Source organism: Harmonia axyridis, chromosome 6 (assembly GCF_914767665.1).
Source record: "Harmonia axyridis chromosome 6, icHarAxyr1.1, whole genome shotgun sequence".
In the NCBI taxonomy this organism is placed as follows: Eukaryota; Metazoa; Arthropoda; class Insecta; order Coleoptera; family Coccinellidae; genus Harmonia; species Harmonia axyridis.
In genome coordinates, this window is record NC_059506.1 from 22,387,234 (window position 1) to 22,403,407 (window position 16,174).

At 34.1% G+C, this 16,174-nt stretch overlaps 1 protein-coding gene and 1 non-coding gene across 3 annotated transcripts in view; one reads left to right on the top strand and one right to left on the bottom strand.

The window, feature by feature from the left end:
• Window positions 1–16,174, top strand: part of LOC123682977 (synaptotagmin-15-like) — a 187,664-nt gene that overhangs the window by 16,126 nt on the left and 155,364 nt on the right. The gene's annotated exons all lie outside the window — the stretch shown is intronic.
• Window positions 6,676–6,747, bottom strand: Trnae-cuc. Its single transcript has one exon. It is a non-coding gene; the product is annotated as a tRNA-Glu (tRNA).

Here is a 16,174-nt window from a genome sequence, read left to right on the forward strand (position 1 = left end):
AAGTCCTTCAATAAAAATATGTCAGCTCATTTTGTAAACAAATACACAAACCAATAACTACACCTATACAGGTAGACAGTTTTTGATGAGGTTCTTATCTATACTTTTGTAATATACGTTGAAATAAATGATGCCCCGATTATACATTTCCTCTGCCAATACTAGCACGTTTAATTGACTACGGAAAAATTACGGTTGAAAAATTTAATCCTAACCTTACAAAGGTAGAACTAAAATGCAAAAAAAGAGACAATAGGTTAAAACGAAAAATTTTAGATGGAATTTTGGTGGGTTTCATAAAACTTTCATCGTGGTGATTCACTGAATAACATTATTTCTGTGTTCAATTTCAGTATATTTTTGACATTAATAATTTTGTCCTCTGTTAAGTGGAGGAGATATCAGCTTGACTTCCCTGAGGTTATAATAAAGACCTGTTATTATTACTTCTATAGATTTCAAACTATAATCAATCGGTCAATCAAAGTTTTATGAAAGTCGTCATCAATGTTTCAAAAGGAATAAAAACATCTATGGTCATGACTGAACTTTTGGTCAAATTTCAACTTCTCACCTTTAATTTTCATATTCCTAAAATCGAATAAAATCCTAGACAATACTAGCGCAGCTATGGGAGGGGGAGGTTTCATGGTGTTTGGCGCTCCAAAATTTTGGGTTACTTTTGTAATCTTGAAGATTTCGCTACTTCACTTTCAGCTTACCTACTGAGAATTATTGTACAGTTTGTTGAACTAGAATGGAGAATGATGCCAGTTTAACATGCTTAACGGAAATATTTCATAAACAACTACGCCACTGATTTCATTGATACCTGCAGTTCGTCGATGAAAGTTAAAAATGTATTACAAATATCGTAGCGGCTGGACATTCACACTTATTAAAAGAAGATTTTCGTTTGTTTACAAAGCAAACGTAAGCACGAGTTATTCATCTAACGGTAAATACATAATAATTATCTTTTAGAAACTCTCCTAGATCTCGTGCTGCGAGATACTGCAGAGGAAGACATATTCTCACATCATACTTATCTTCTAAGAATAACAGCAAGTGTATAATCCACGAAAAAATTCACTAGTAAAAGTTATTTACGACAATGTCGTGACAGCTTCTTAATGATATTCTTCGGCTGCAAGTGAAATATTGGAATTGATTCCTCTGCAAACCAACACATCCTTGACAAAATCTATTGGCCTTTGAACTTGACATCTGACCAAGAATGTACAGGTACTGTGATTAAATGGGCGGTTTTATTTGTGTTTTTGATGTAGAGAAAGTGCGTATGATTTTTTTCAGATGTAGAAATTGGTATATTTCAATGATTGGTATTTGCTGAATTTTCTTTTTATTTCGTATTCGTTGGAGATTCCAGAGCCTGAAATTCTTAACTGTGGAGGATGTTCTACCATTGACGCGGCGCTATTACGGTTAAGCGATGAAATTTTAGATGTTTTTTCTAGGTTAGGTATCAAGTAAAATATGTAATATCAAGTAAAATATATAAATTCGATTAAACATATTTTCTTTATTAGCTGGTATGGCACATTTGGCTCGAGTAGCCATCAGTAGGTAGGTACGTTTGAAATTACAAAAAAGGTCATACAGATTACAAACGACAAAACCAAAAAACTCACTTCTTATGAAGTGAAAGAAATAAAGTTTAGATATCAGCATGGAATGAAGACCTCATAATCTCACAAATAATTGAAAAAGTTTTTATGAACAATGCATGTACCGACATTCATATAGTCAAAAAACTAAAAGATCAATTGAACATTTCGGTGACAGAAAAATATTAGAATTATCTTTATATCTATAGGTTAACTAGTTTCAACAAATGACGAAAAAAATATGGCCTTAACTAAAAGTAAATGCCATAATTTTTTTTTGACACAATATCATAAGGCTACTTTAGAGTTACATTCTCGTAAGGTTTTTTATAACTATTGGGATCCAAGTGGGACAATTCATTGATGACTTAATCAAACGTTATTATCTGGATTATTCTAAATGGCACACCCTATATTTTATTAGGTAGCGAATTTCATTACCTCCATAAAATTATTGTGGTCTATCTTGCCTAATTCTATAATCTTTAGATTTATTTTTCATTTCAAATAAGCCGACTTCAACGTTTATATAAGTGATCAAAGAATCGTCCCACATGAACACTAAGTAGAGTTCTAAATGGTTATCGAAAAGTTTCTACTCACCTTCATTCTCCTGGTTTTCACTTCCAAAAATTCATTCAACTGAATTCATTAATTTCCAAGACATTAGGATTTCACAAAGATCTTAAAAATTTATGAAAATTCGAAATATCCCAAAAACAATATGTTTTGTGCATATGAAGCTTGGAACAATCTTGTGTTCATTCATTCCATGCAATCAAAAAAATCAATAAAAAACAGGGTGTTCTATAAGAAAAAAATTTAAGTTTCGTCATTTACACTTTTTTGGTTCATCCTGTATCCTATGTATTTCTGAACCTTTTGTAGTCAAGACATACTTGGAAACGTTGAAATAGGAAGTTCTATCCCATCCGCCGTATTCTCCAGACGTTGCTCCATCGGACTTTCACTTATTTCGATCAATGTCACATATCCTGGTTTACGAAGAAGTAAAAAATTGGATGGATTCGTGGATCTCTTCAAAAGATGATGAGTTTTTTTGAAGCGGGATTCGTATGCTGCTTGAAAGATGGGAGAAAGTGGCCAGCAATGGACAATAACATTGGCGGAGCTGAGATTCTTGGTGTTGATATGAAAAACAATTTGAAGCCTTCAGTTCCTTAAGGAAACGAAAAAGTATATTAAAATATTTATAATCCTCAAGTGCAGAATACTCTGGAATTCATCAGAGACATCAATTTTAAAATATAATTGTTTAGTTTGTAATTAGAGTAATATTATATTGTTATAATTCAATAATTTCTCCAAACACAAAGAGAAGCTCTCCAATAGACAAAAGAATCAAATAACATCACTACGTTATTTATGCTTCATATCATTCCAGTTGATTATTTTGTATTCCTGCGAAGTGCTGTTAAATTCCTGCTGGTGACTTGCTTACTGAATCGTATCAATAGTTGCAGTGCCTCATTGGTTTACGTAATTTCATATTAATTGAATGTTCGATTCGTGCTGGGCCTTCAGGGTCCTGCCATTCACAATCAGAATTCAACTGTGTTAGTTTCATATTGGGAATACCTTAACAATCTATGGTACGAATCTGTTCGAATCCATAGCTGTAGAATGTCATTGTCAATGCTCAATGGATTACCAATGAGACGAATCGGATTTACAGCATCCCTTCAGGGAAATGGATCCAGGCATCTCTGTGATGGTTAATATATCGATCGGATCTGAAGATTATAAGATAAAACTGATAAATGATGATGAGAGCCATGTATATATATATATTGAGTGAATTCTCACAGGTTTCTAGGTCAACGATTTTTCTCACAAAACCAGCTTTTGGAAAAAAGGAAAACTAGTTTCAAATTTATTTTAGTCTTCATCAGGGCTCTGAAATGTACAACTATACAATAAAAACTTAGATGTTTAAAAATTTTAATCATTACAGAATTATTTTAAATTATTGAATATCACTACTCTTATTCATTGAATCTTTGTCCTGCTTTATATGGATATCATCTCATGTAAAAAGCTTTTTTTCAAGTTATTTTGTTTACCAAAAATTGTCACAGAGCCTTGATCAAAATCAAATGAATAAAGGGTATCTTTCACATGCTGATGCTGTATTACTTTCTTTTATTATTATTATTATTTTTCTAAAAAATAGAAAATAATACAGCATTACCGGAGCATGTGAAAGACATCCTTCATTCATTTGATTTTGATCTGGGCTCTGTGACAATTTTGGGTAAGCAAAATAACAAAAAAAAAAGATTAATATATGGGATGATATCCATAAAGCATGACATTGGTATTTTGGGAGGTACGTGGTATATTGTTCATTGACTTTCTTGACTAAGGTGAAACAATCGAGTGAGTGTTAGTTATAATGCATACTTATCAGCGTTTCTGTCCTTATAGTCACCTGGTTGAAATAAGTCCATCAACATCAACACTAATTTCTTGAAAACTGCTACTTCCATAGACCATTTTATAATACACGAGAGAAAAACTTCACACTAACATACTCAAGACTAAAGAAAACACAACAGAGTTTGAATTACACTTGCCTGAAGCTTTACTATAAACTACACGAATGTCTTAAAAAGTTTAGTGCGATTGGATTTCATAGGAAATTTGAAGATTATGTCATCAGAAAATGAATTCTTAAATTGATAGCATCTTCGAAAATTATAACTTGTGTACGTGATAAACTCGTCTTATACTTTTTGAATAGTTGAAATATGTATTTCATTTTTAATTACTTTTTGTAACATAAACGAAAAAAATTTGGTTATGTTTGCATAATGAGCGCCTGTAAGCTCTGACAGACGCTTGTCACAAAGCTTTCTGAATCCAAATGGATATCCAGGTTAATGTTGCTGAGAGTTCAACATGTAGATCTGATTCGATACTTAATTACTTCTGAGGATAGAGCTCACCCTTTAAACGACAGTCCATTATAGAACCATTAAAAGTTTAATTAGTGACGCAAGTCAATATCCTGCTTTCCTGTGATTTTTCACTCCGATACTGCTCTTTGAACATTTTTCTGAATCTTATGAACCGTGAATTTAAACTGTGGAGTGTCATTTCATTTCGTTTCTGATGGACGTCATGAACTTGTGGTGAGAGCTTTCACTTCAAAGGTCCAACAATTATAATGCTCTCGAGATAAAATTGTCTCCGCTTGGTAATGAAGGTTTTTGCGCTTTTGTTCTAGAGAACAGGCAGCTCTAATCTCCTTCGAATGTCTGTACTTTTAGAAATTATTACAGAATACTCAATATTCTTGTAGTCTGGATTAAAATGAAATTTCAAGAATTAATTGTTACTGAAATTTTTGATCCAAGTTAATTTTTTGATTGGATTGCGTTATTTCATTCTGAGATCACTGTTAGAATTGACAGTTTGGCACCTTCCATTCCTATAGCAAAGAACTTTACACGAGGGAAATGAACTTGAAGTTTACAGAACGCGGTGTTCCTAAGCGGTCACACATCCAAGCCCTAACAGCGCGTTTGGCGCTGCTTGACTTCAGTATTCTAACGTGAACTGACGATTTTAGCGTGTCATGGATGACTTTGCTGGACTAGTACTACAAATAATAATATAATAATAAATCGTAAACAACCGCTAGTATAAAAGTGTAAATGTTTGAACATAACAGATGAATATGAAGAAATATCATTCTTGTACTTCCAGGTTACTCAAAATAACTTTCTGTATTACAGATCTAATTCCACATATCAAACATAGCAGATATTCAAATTTTGTACAAGGTGGTTTACGTAAGTGAGCTCTGGATCTTATGATAAATTCTTTGAGCAAAATTGGAAGTGTCCCATCAATATGGCAGTATTGATATATATGAAATACAGGCATGGAAAGTTATAAAGGAAAATCCGTAATTCCAAAAAACAGAGAGTATGAATGATATTTTTATATCAACGTTGAATGAAAACGTGCTGATATAGTTATCAGAAAACATAGAATCAATGTGTTGTTCAAAATGCAATGTTGAAATAACGTCCAATGCCATCATATTTATAGTAGTTATAATTTATCTACACGCACCTGAAACACGTTTGATAATGAAACCAAACGTGGACAACGTGGAAAATTCAACTGGTTAAGTGAATTTCAACGATACAACATTGAATAAACGTTGAATCAACGAACGTGTACCCATTGGAATTTAACAATACAGATTAATATTGAATTTTTTTTTATTTCTATCAAGGCACACCTTTCTTAGGTCGAATGATTTCATGTTGAATTTATCGAAAAGCATGACTCAATGAAGAATAAAACTCCCAATCGGAATAAAATTGAATTCCCGATGAAATATCAACATCCAGCATCCGTTCAAAGGAGCAGTATTGATAGCAAATTGATTAAATATTTCCATCTCATTTCTTCCTCGTTATCTTTTGATTCACGCTGAGGCATATCTTCCCTAATTCAAAATATAAACATTTCTTGATAGAAACAACAGGCGGTGGAGGGTTCTAACCTAATTTCGGTAGAATGTACAACCGTACGATTGCTCCACGCGTATCTCAGCGACATCTACATCGAACGGTAATTGGTCTCTTCGAAATGGCAGATGCTTCTGAAAGATTATTGACAGAAATGATGTTATCTAAGGATGCGAGGGGAATCTGTTTCGTGTGGGAGGTCAAGGGGATGGCATTAATGTACCACCCTGGGGGGAGCTATAGGGTTTCGCGATGTACGTTACTAGCTTTGTTTCTTACCGACCTCATGTGATTTATTATTGGACGGGAAGGTTGCTGGATATCATATCATGTCATTAGGATGAATGGAAACTTGCATGATGGATACATTTTTCTCGTTTTTTTTTGTATGAGCTTCTTGTTGTTATGTTTTATTTGTTCAGATAAGATCAGACGATATTCGTCCTTGAATCCACCAAGCTGAGAAACCTATAGAGTGATTTTATATACTGTTCCACAAAAATTGAGGGTAATTTTTCAAAAATATATTGGCTAAAAATTTCCGGTACCGGGAATCGAACCTGAGCCTCCTGGGTGAGAGCCAGGTATCCTAGCCACTAGACCATACCGGATTGTGAAAGAATTGTATTTTCGGGCAATGAGATCCATATAGAAATTTTCGCTTGAAAAATAAATTATAAAATTGTCATTAGAAATAATAATTCATAGTTCGCTGTATATAATTCGCCTTTCAGTGAATCGTAAAAAAATTATAAAAGCCTTTCGACTAATATTTGGTATAAAAAAATGTCCATCCTAGCTAGAAATTAGGATCGATAAATCAAGACTAAAACTTAAATAAAAGTATTCCTCAAAAAACTCACGGAATTGAAATGTTGATGTTTTGATATCGTATTGATGAATAACTGCAATTCTCATTATATATATTTGAGGACACGATGACTTTGTCTACAGGTAATCTATTTTTCCGTGAATAAAGGAAGAGACATCCAAAATTTGAGAACGATTTAAGGAAATATATGATTGTTTCTCGTAAAAGAACAAGAATTTTCATTATTGGAAAAGCTTTCTTTTACGGTCCAATGTATAAGTCATATATAGGGGGTTTCATTTAATTAGTAATTAATTATAGTTTAAGAGATATAGAGAAAAGTTTGTGTTTTTGAATGAAACACCATATTTATGACTTTATTACAGTTATACCTACAATGGACACAAAATGAATTAAATATAAAAATAAATGAAAAATATTCTTATATAAGGTGCCCCATCGAAGAAATGGAGACCACAAACTCAAAAACTTTGAAACGTATCAACCAATCTACGGCTAAAAAACTGAGTTGAAAAATATAGGGTGTCCCTTTTAAAAAACACCAGCCCCTGTATTTCTTAAACGATAGTTAATTAGTTTGATATGTGTTGAGTATCCTATAAACCATAAAAATTACTGACAAAAACGTTCTAGAATTTTTTGAAGATCTCGAACTGAAACCAAAATATAGCGAAATATTCGAAACATTTTTCAGAAACACCCTGTTACTCGAAAATGAATCAAGATATCTATGATCTTGTTACACTATAAATGTTGTTAGAGAGATGGTAATCTGCTTTCTGATATTTTATAATTCCGAAAAAAGAGATTAGGAGTCCTTGAAGATGCTTTCAGTGGGATCAGAATTTGGGACTCCCTGCACATATTTGGTGAATAAGTCAGATTTACCAGATAGGAATTCACGGCTTGACTTGACTTGAAATCGAGTGAAGCTCAAGTCAAGTACCTAGCAGTTTTTCAATCTCAAGTCAAGTATTCATTCATCAAGTATTTGAATTCTATCAAGCCAATTGATTTTTAGCATTGTGTAGTGTCACATCCATAAAAAAATGGTAAAATGAGAAGGAACTTTACAAAAAGGACTTTTATTTATTGAACGAACATATTGTAAAACAGAACCAAAAATATAAACTATTTTGAAATGGGAACCAAAAATAAATCACTATAAATAATAACAAAATAAAAATATGACAAAATACAGTTACTTCATATTGATAAACTTCCAAGTACTTTTTAGATTACATGATTAGTGTAGAAATTCAGTGACCGTTTCAGAAGTTCCCAATTCTGGTCTACCATATGTTCATTTAAGGAGATATTAAGTGTTTACTCTTTTATATCTGAATGTTTTTTTTTTTGCTTCTCGTGTGATAACTTTTTCAGTTTCAGACCAGGGTTGATATTATCGGATATATTCGGATATTATTCTGAAAATTTCATTTTTATCAGTGTTTAATAGTAATTTTTTTATGTACTTTTCTTTGTACTGAGAATTATTAAACATTTATGTCATTATATTCTGCGTATACATTCATCAGGAACTTAAATAACTAATAGAAAACTGATCATTTTTATAATTATTGATGTTCAGTAGGTAATGTTACAAATCAACATGGATTTTCCGAAAAATATCAAGATTTTGGGGTAATTTTTGGCATAATGCGAGATATTTTCAATCAAGCAACTCTGTTTCAGACACGCTTCTGTTGTTTGCATTGTTAAGAATTTTGGATCAGTTATCGTTCAAAGTTCTTAGACTCAACTTTAAATCAAAATCTGAAAATCTGTTTGGCAATAATGCCTAGACAGAATGATCTAAATTTATTGTGGTTGAAGCCAAAAGGGACTATAGGTGTGATTGTGGCGGAACGTAATCATACACTGCGCAAAAAAATTAACGCACATTCTGAAAATCTCAATTTTAATGAAAGTTAATTCTACATTGACTTTATAACTTATTTTTTATGTTCTCTCGGGAAGGTTTTGAACGAAACAAGACACATTAAATGGAAGAAAAATTCAGGATTTCACCGAATCTCATGTAAAAGGAGAGAAAGTGATTTAATACTTGGTATTTACACCCCTTGCGTTAATTACAGCTCGGCAACGACGGTTCATACTCAAAATGAGTGACCTTAAAATGTTCTGATCTAATCCTTCCCAGATTTCTCTGAGTTGGATTCCTAAGTCATTAAGAGTAGCTGGATGATTTTCTGAACTTCTCAGCCTTCTATTGAGGTTGTCCCAAACCTGCTCAATCGGATAGAGATCTGGACTTCTTGCTGGCCATTCCATTCGAGAGACTTCAATCTCTTCAAGGTACTCCTGAACGATGCGCGCACGATGGAGTCTGGCATTATCGTCCATAAACATGAAATTTTCACCAATGTATGGGGCAAATAGCACTACATGCTCTTCAAGAATGTTCCTTATATACCTATCAGCATTCATAGGTCCATTATCAACGACCACTAGGTCTGTGAGAGCAGTCAAAGATATTTCACCCCATACCATTATGGATCCTCCCCCGAAACCAGTAGTATTCAGGAAATTGCACTGAGCATATCTTTCATGTGGACGTCTGTATACAAGGGAACGTCGATCACAATGATAGAGGCAGAATCTAGACTCATCTGTGAAGAGAACTCTTTCCCAATCAGCCTCTTCCCAATGGATATGCTCTCTCGCAAAATCCAAACGCGCCCTTCGATGGGCTGGGGTAAGAGCTGGGCCTCTTGCCGCGACACGAGGCCTTCAATCATATTCTCTGAGGCGATTTCTTATTGTCTTATTTTCTCTTATTGCACCCCATGAGTTTGCTCAAGCTGATTTTGAAGGAGGTGAGCGGTTGCAACCCGTTGTCTCAACGAAGAAACTCTCAAGTTACGTTCTTGAATGGCATTTGTTACCCGTGGTCTACCCTGTCCTGGTCTTCGGATATTCATACCTGTCTCCCTGAATCGCTGCAACATTCTGGACACACTTGTATGGGAAACTCCAAACTTTTCTGCAAATCTTGTGTATGTCCACCCTTCTTATCGCAAAACTACCGCTTGGGCACATTCCTCTTGGGTCAAATTGCGTGTTTCGCGTTGCATAGCGATCGAGTGTAGAAAATCAAACGAAAGAAAAACTATTGATCACTAAAATTGATCGAGAACAACTGATTTCAGAATGGAGTCAATACATTCAAAATCTGATAATCTCATCTTTTCTTATTCCTGCTGGGAAAAAACATCTGTATTGAAGAAATACGTTGAAAGTGGATAACATATGCATGCATAATTCTGATAATAGTATATTCTAAAACAAGTTGCAGAATGGGCTCCTATTCCAACACGAATGCGAAATTCGAAAACGAGCGACGAAGGAGCGAGTTTTGGAAAGCATGAGTGTTGGAATTGCCTTCTGCAACGAGTATTAGACGATATTTTCTCTATTTCAATCAAGTTTCGTGAAATATTGTCGAAATTCAATGAAAAATTCTGATTATATATCCTAGTGACTTTTTTATTGCATATTGGCAGTTGGTGTGACTGTTACGAAAATTGACAGATTACGGAATTTCAATATGAATCGTATGTTTCGAATTTAGACATAATTTAAAATTACCCATTAAATTCGTGAATTATGTCTGACGAAATCGATTTAACACTACCAGAATTAAGAGAATTTGCAAATAATGTAGCAAATTATTTCACTATATCCCCAAATTATATTATATTGACAATTATTGACGTTTGTCGAAATTTGATAGGATTGGAAGTCAGCATAGACAACCACACGAAAAATATATCTGAAAACGATGCTGTAATGAGTTCATTACAGCACTGTTTTTAGAACTGTAATGGACTCTTTACGATACTGAAATAGAGAAAAATAATTATCATTGAGAACACCTTCAGTTGTAGAATAAATTTGAGATTTCCATAATGTGCGTTAATTTTTTTGCGCAGTATATAAATTGTACGAATTTCTTTCAAGTAAGCGCAAACGTAGTTTCCTGGCTCATCCGTCGATATCGAGAAACTCGAAACGTGACCGAAAGACTGAGAAGTGGACGCCCAAGATCTGCCATTCATGCACAAGATCGGTTTCTGTCTGTGTCTACACGTAGAGAGCCTTTGAGTACTTGTCCAATTCTGCAACAGCGGCTTTTGAGCGCTTCTGAAATTATAGTTTTCATTTAAACAGTTCGTCGAAGGCTTCGAAACAATCTACATTCTCTATGACATTTGACAGTAATTCCATTAATTCAAATTCATATGCGATTTCTATTGGAATGGACTAATGAGCACGTAAATTGGAACAATCATTGGAGGTCTGTACTCACAGATGGGTCAAGATATGGATGGTTTTCTGATAGTCGGCGTGTTCGTGTATGTACCCATCCTCTAGTTCCCAGAATAGAAGAAGATTGGTTCAGGGAGTTCATCCGTTCCATTGAAATAAATACCTCCCCAAACAGTAACTAGAACATCTTTATGTTTCAGTTACTTTTTGGGGAGGTATTCAACTAACAAGTCTTAATGACATTGTAATACTTATTATATCAACATCAAAAAGAATAATCTTCACAAACCTCAAACTTGAGAGGTGAAATATTTCCCAGAGTAGTGACTAGGTTTCGAAATGAACACGTCCACCTCTCCAAATTCACTCATGAATTGTCGACAGCCTCCACAATGAAGGTATAGAATGCGCATATTTACATAGAGCAAGTCCTTAACAATATATCATAATTTCTTTGTTTTTTGCTGTTATTGAGCCAAATTTCTTATTTTTGGACCATAATAAAATCCATGGTATTCCACATTTGACCTAAAGAAATTAGAAGGCTTTTACCGCAACACTGGATAGAAATTGATCAAGCCTACTTCAGCAATCTGATCCAAAGAATCCAAAGACGTTGACAGGCTGTGGTTGATGTTCATAAATCACTGGATTTTATTTTTTGAGAGGACTGATTTTTGTACTACAAAATCCTGAAAATAATTTTGCACCTGAAAGTTGAAAACTTGTGAGGAAATGGGCAAAAGAATGAGTTAGATAAGTCAGTATACATTTAGATTTCTCATATTCAAAAACTTGGAAAACAAAAATGGAAACTTTTGAAAATCCTACTGATGTCGCTATATTTCGACGACGACTTGGATGAAAGGTGACTTGCGGCTTCCTCGGTGACTCGATTGGTGAGAGCGTCGGACTAGTGATTCGGAGATTGCGGGTTCGATTCCCGCTCGAAGAGGTACTTTTTCGGAGTTGAAAACTTGTCTGTCTTGCCAATATATATATATTTCTCAAAATATGTTCAGAAGAAAAATCATTATTTCGAGAAAAAATATCTTTCACCAAGACCATGAATTTAATCAAAAATGAAAATCTTGGTCAAACGAATTACGCTTTCAATCATTATTCTCCATATTTGGACTCCAATGATCACTGAATTTTCGCACACTTTAAAAAAAAGCCCCAACGCTCATAAATCATCTAATTTTCAAGATTGTGAACTTTCCATTTTTACCAGAAATTAATGTTGTAGTATGTGGTTTAACTGAAATGATGAAGTCGATTTTCGGTAGAATTTACAAGATTATATAAAATATAAGTCGGCAAAATGATGGAAGAAACAGTGTATTTACAGAATAGTCTCATACTTGTTGTTGTTGAGCATTACTAGGATATTCTAGGGAAGGAACTAACGTATCAAGATCACCTCTTCTGGATTCAGAATCAAATATCCGTAATTTGTCTCCTCGTCGTACAGGGTTGGCTCAGGATGCCACAAGGTATTCTCCAGTATTTACAATTCACATGAATGTTGTCAGGACACCACCTATTATACAGGGTGACTGCTGATGTAAGAGACATCGGTTCAGTAGAGATAGAAAATCTCAAACTGAATGAAGATTGCATCTTAAAATGTGGCATGAGGATATTGGTTTCAGAGATATAGGGTGATTCATGACAAAAATGCTGAAACAATGAATCATCATTTTCAGGGCAAACACTGATTTCGAAATACTGAAGATAAGTACTACCATAGCATAAGGAAAGGATAGTAAGCCTTGGTAAGTTGGAGAAGTAACTCGATAATAGATGGCACTGAATCATGAGCTATAGATGGCGCAGAAATAATACGATAATTCATTCAGTGGCGTGGTTGAAAAGGGGTCGCATGACATTGCCAACAATTTTTATGTTATTATTAAGTTATCACAAATACACGCCACTGGCCTAAATGCTCATTACAGAGCAGAAAAAATATCAAAATATAGAAATCTTCTGACCATTCTATTTCAAATATTTTAGTTCTTCAAAATAACACCGATTTTTTCAGAGGGCTCCACTTTACGGACCAATTTTTGACAGTAAAATTCGAGTAAAACGTGAGTACAACTAGATGGCTCTCAACATCAACAAAATCGAAAAAAGCACTACACTGGCTTACTATCCTTTCCTTATACTATGATATTACTGTACAGGTCCTAAGAAATTTTTTTTGGAATAAAAAATGTTATTTTGGCCTTGTGCAGATCCTGATCATAACACATTATTAAGGATGTCAATTATTGTTCCACTTTTTTAATTCAGGAGTTCTGGGAGTAATTGAATGAGTCGGACTAATCTTCAGTAGGTACCTCGAAATTAGTGTTTGGATCTATCAAAAATATTAACTATTTCATTGAGTGGATCTGAAAATTTTTTGATATTTTCCTTTCAACATATCATGAGAACCACACAAAATTTGCGCCATTCAAACAAAAACCTGAACTTCACTCAATATTTTTCAATTGAATTGAAATTTTCAATACGGGCGTACAATTTTTATTTTTTTTGTGGTCTGTTGGAGAATGTTTATATCCATCCTGTAAAATATCAGCGAAATACGCCATTTTTACGAAGATGTGTGAGTTCATAGTTTCAGCATTTTTTCATGAACCACCCTATATCTCTGAAACCAATATGCCATTTGGACATTTTAACATTTTCAACGAACAATTCTCATTCAGTTTGTAGTACTAGTAAAGTAATGTATCTAATTAAATTCAAAATGGCCTTAGTTGACAGAATCTATTCATTTCTTGCGTTTCCATTGAGGCGACTTTTCAAAAGCCTAATTTCATTGGTCTACCAAGCGAGATGGGCAAAGTGCCGTGTGGAGAAATATATCTCACAGTATGAGCAACACATATTTTCAAAATTGAGTAAGCTATGAAGAATATGCTACTTTCCATAGCAGTTGTAGTAAAAGTCTTTTTTCTCACTCGTGAGAAAAGTTGAACATTCCTCGCCTGTTGCACAATATACCATTCCAATAACTTTCATTTTAGGATTTTTCTGATTATTCACTAAATGTTGTGGTAAAACCATATACTGGCTGAGAGAAGTCGATAACATAAAACACCTTTTTCTTAGCTTCTTAAATGAGCCTCTTCGTGAATTCTTGTGGACTGACTTCCTGTTAGTCCTTTACGCCTTATTCTCACAAGGCCATTACTTGCCATATCGTTCTAAGAAAAGGTCAAAGGACATTTTTTATCAATGAACATAAAATTCTCTTATTCAGCGAACGACTTTCAGTCATTTCTGAGTTGAAATTGGAGGTAGGTACATATTAATAAGTATTCAATAGAGTATTTCTAGGTATACTTCACAAATCGAGTGAAGCCTTGGAACTTTCTCGTTAAAAATTCCAGAGCCGTCTACATCAGGAAAGACGAGTATTCCTGGAAATCGTGCCATGCCCGGAAAAGTTATGATTATAACAAACTCTTTCCTTCCAATAAAACATACAAGAAATATCGATTCTATCGATACGGAAACCCCAAACCACGTCCGCCCTCGCAGAAATCCAAGTTCAATTCCTTACTTCCTTCCAATCATCTTAACTTAGTGACCTCTCCTAACACTCCATCGCTAACCCTAAAATAAAATAACCCAGGATGAACCTAACTTTATTCTCCAGTTAGTTGAGATAAATTTTTGTTGTTACCACGAAGCGTTGTTCTCTCCCAGGCCGTTTTCTTGGTTTTATCGTTTCCTTTTTCTGCAGCAGAATCATAAATTTAACATTATAAAATACACTCTGTTTCTGGGATTGCTTAGGATATCTTCACGGCGGGGGAATGGAATGAAAAAATACTGTGAATTCTACAAGATGTTTTATTGTTTCTTTTTAACTCGCGGAATATTTTAAATCTCGAATTTCTTGGGGAATATAAAGCCGCGAGCTTCGAACCTCAGATAATTTATTCCTCCATCCATTTTTTTGAAGTTCACTACGAAATCGAGAAGATTAAGTATTTGCGATGGAATTTATTGAATTTGTGATAATCCTAGGAATACCTAAATGTAATGATTGTGTTTTGTGAATAAAAAGAAAGAATAAGTACCGAATGAATTAATGGAATGCGTTCAAAATGAGTTTTTTCCACATAGATGTACAACATTGCTTCCACCATTTCTTTTCTGGAATTCGAGGATTCATTGTAAAAAACTGTGGTTATACATATATGATTGAAAGTATTGCCCATTGCTGACCCCATCTTTCACGCAGCGTATGAACCCTGAGTTGAAAAAACTGATAATCTTTCGAAGCGATCAACGGATCGATCCAATTTTTACTTCTTCATAAGACTGGAAGTGCTGGTCAGCCAGGACGTGTGTCATTGATTGAAACAAGTGATAGTCCGAGGGTGCAACGTCTCGAGAATACGGCGGGAAGGTTTCTTCCAAAAAGTGATAAAACCGATCAAGTGAATTACGCACAGAATAAAATGAATCTACACTGAAGAACCTAGTGATAAAAAGTTAGTATATACCCTCAAACATGTTTCTTTCCGTTTCATGACATTTATATTTTGATTCATCTCTTGGATAACTTCGAAATTTTTATAAGAGTATGATCATATTATGGACTGTCCCATAAGTTTGTCAACAACGATGGAATTATGTTTGCTTGGTCACCGAAAAGTACTGATTTAAATCCTATGGATTTCTCAGTTTGTTCCCAAAGGAAGGCATCAATTTACAAAATTGAAGTAATTATCTTTCAGAATTGCTACGGAAAAGAGAAATAGCCCTGTATTTGATTGAAAATAATAGTAAAAAATTGTTCGATATTATTAGATCATTCCGAAAGTGGATCATAAAGTGTATCTAGGTATATTGAGGCATTTAGAACTTTCACTTTGAAGTTTTTT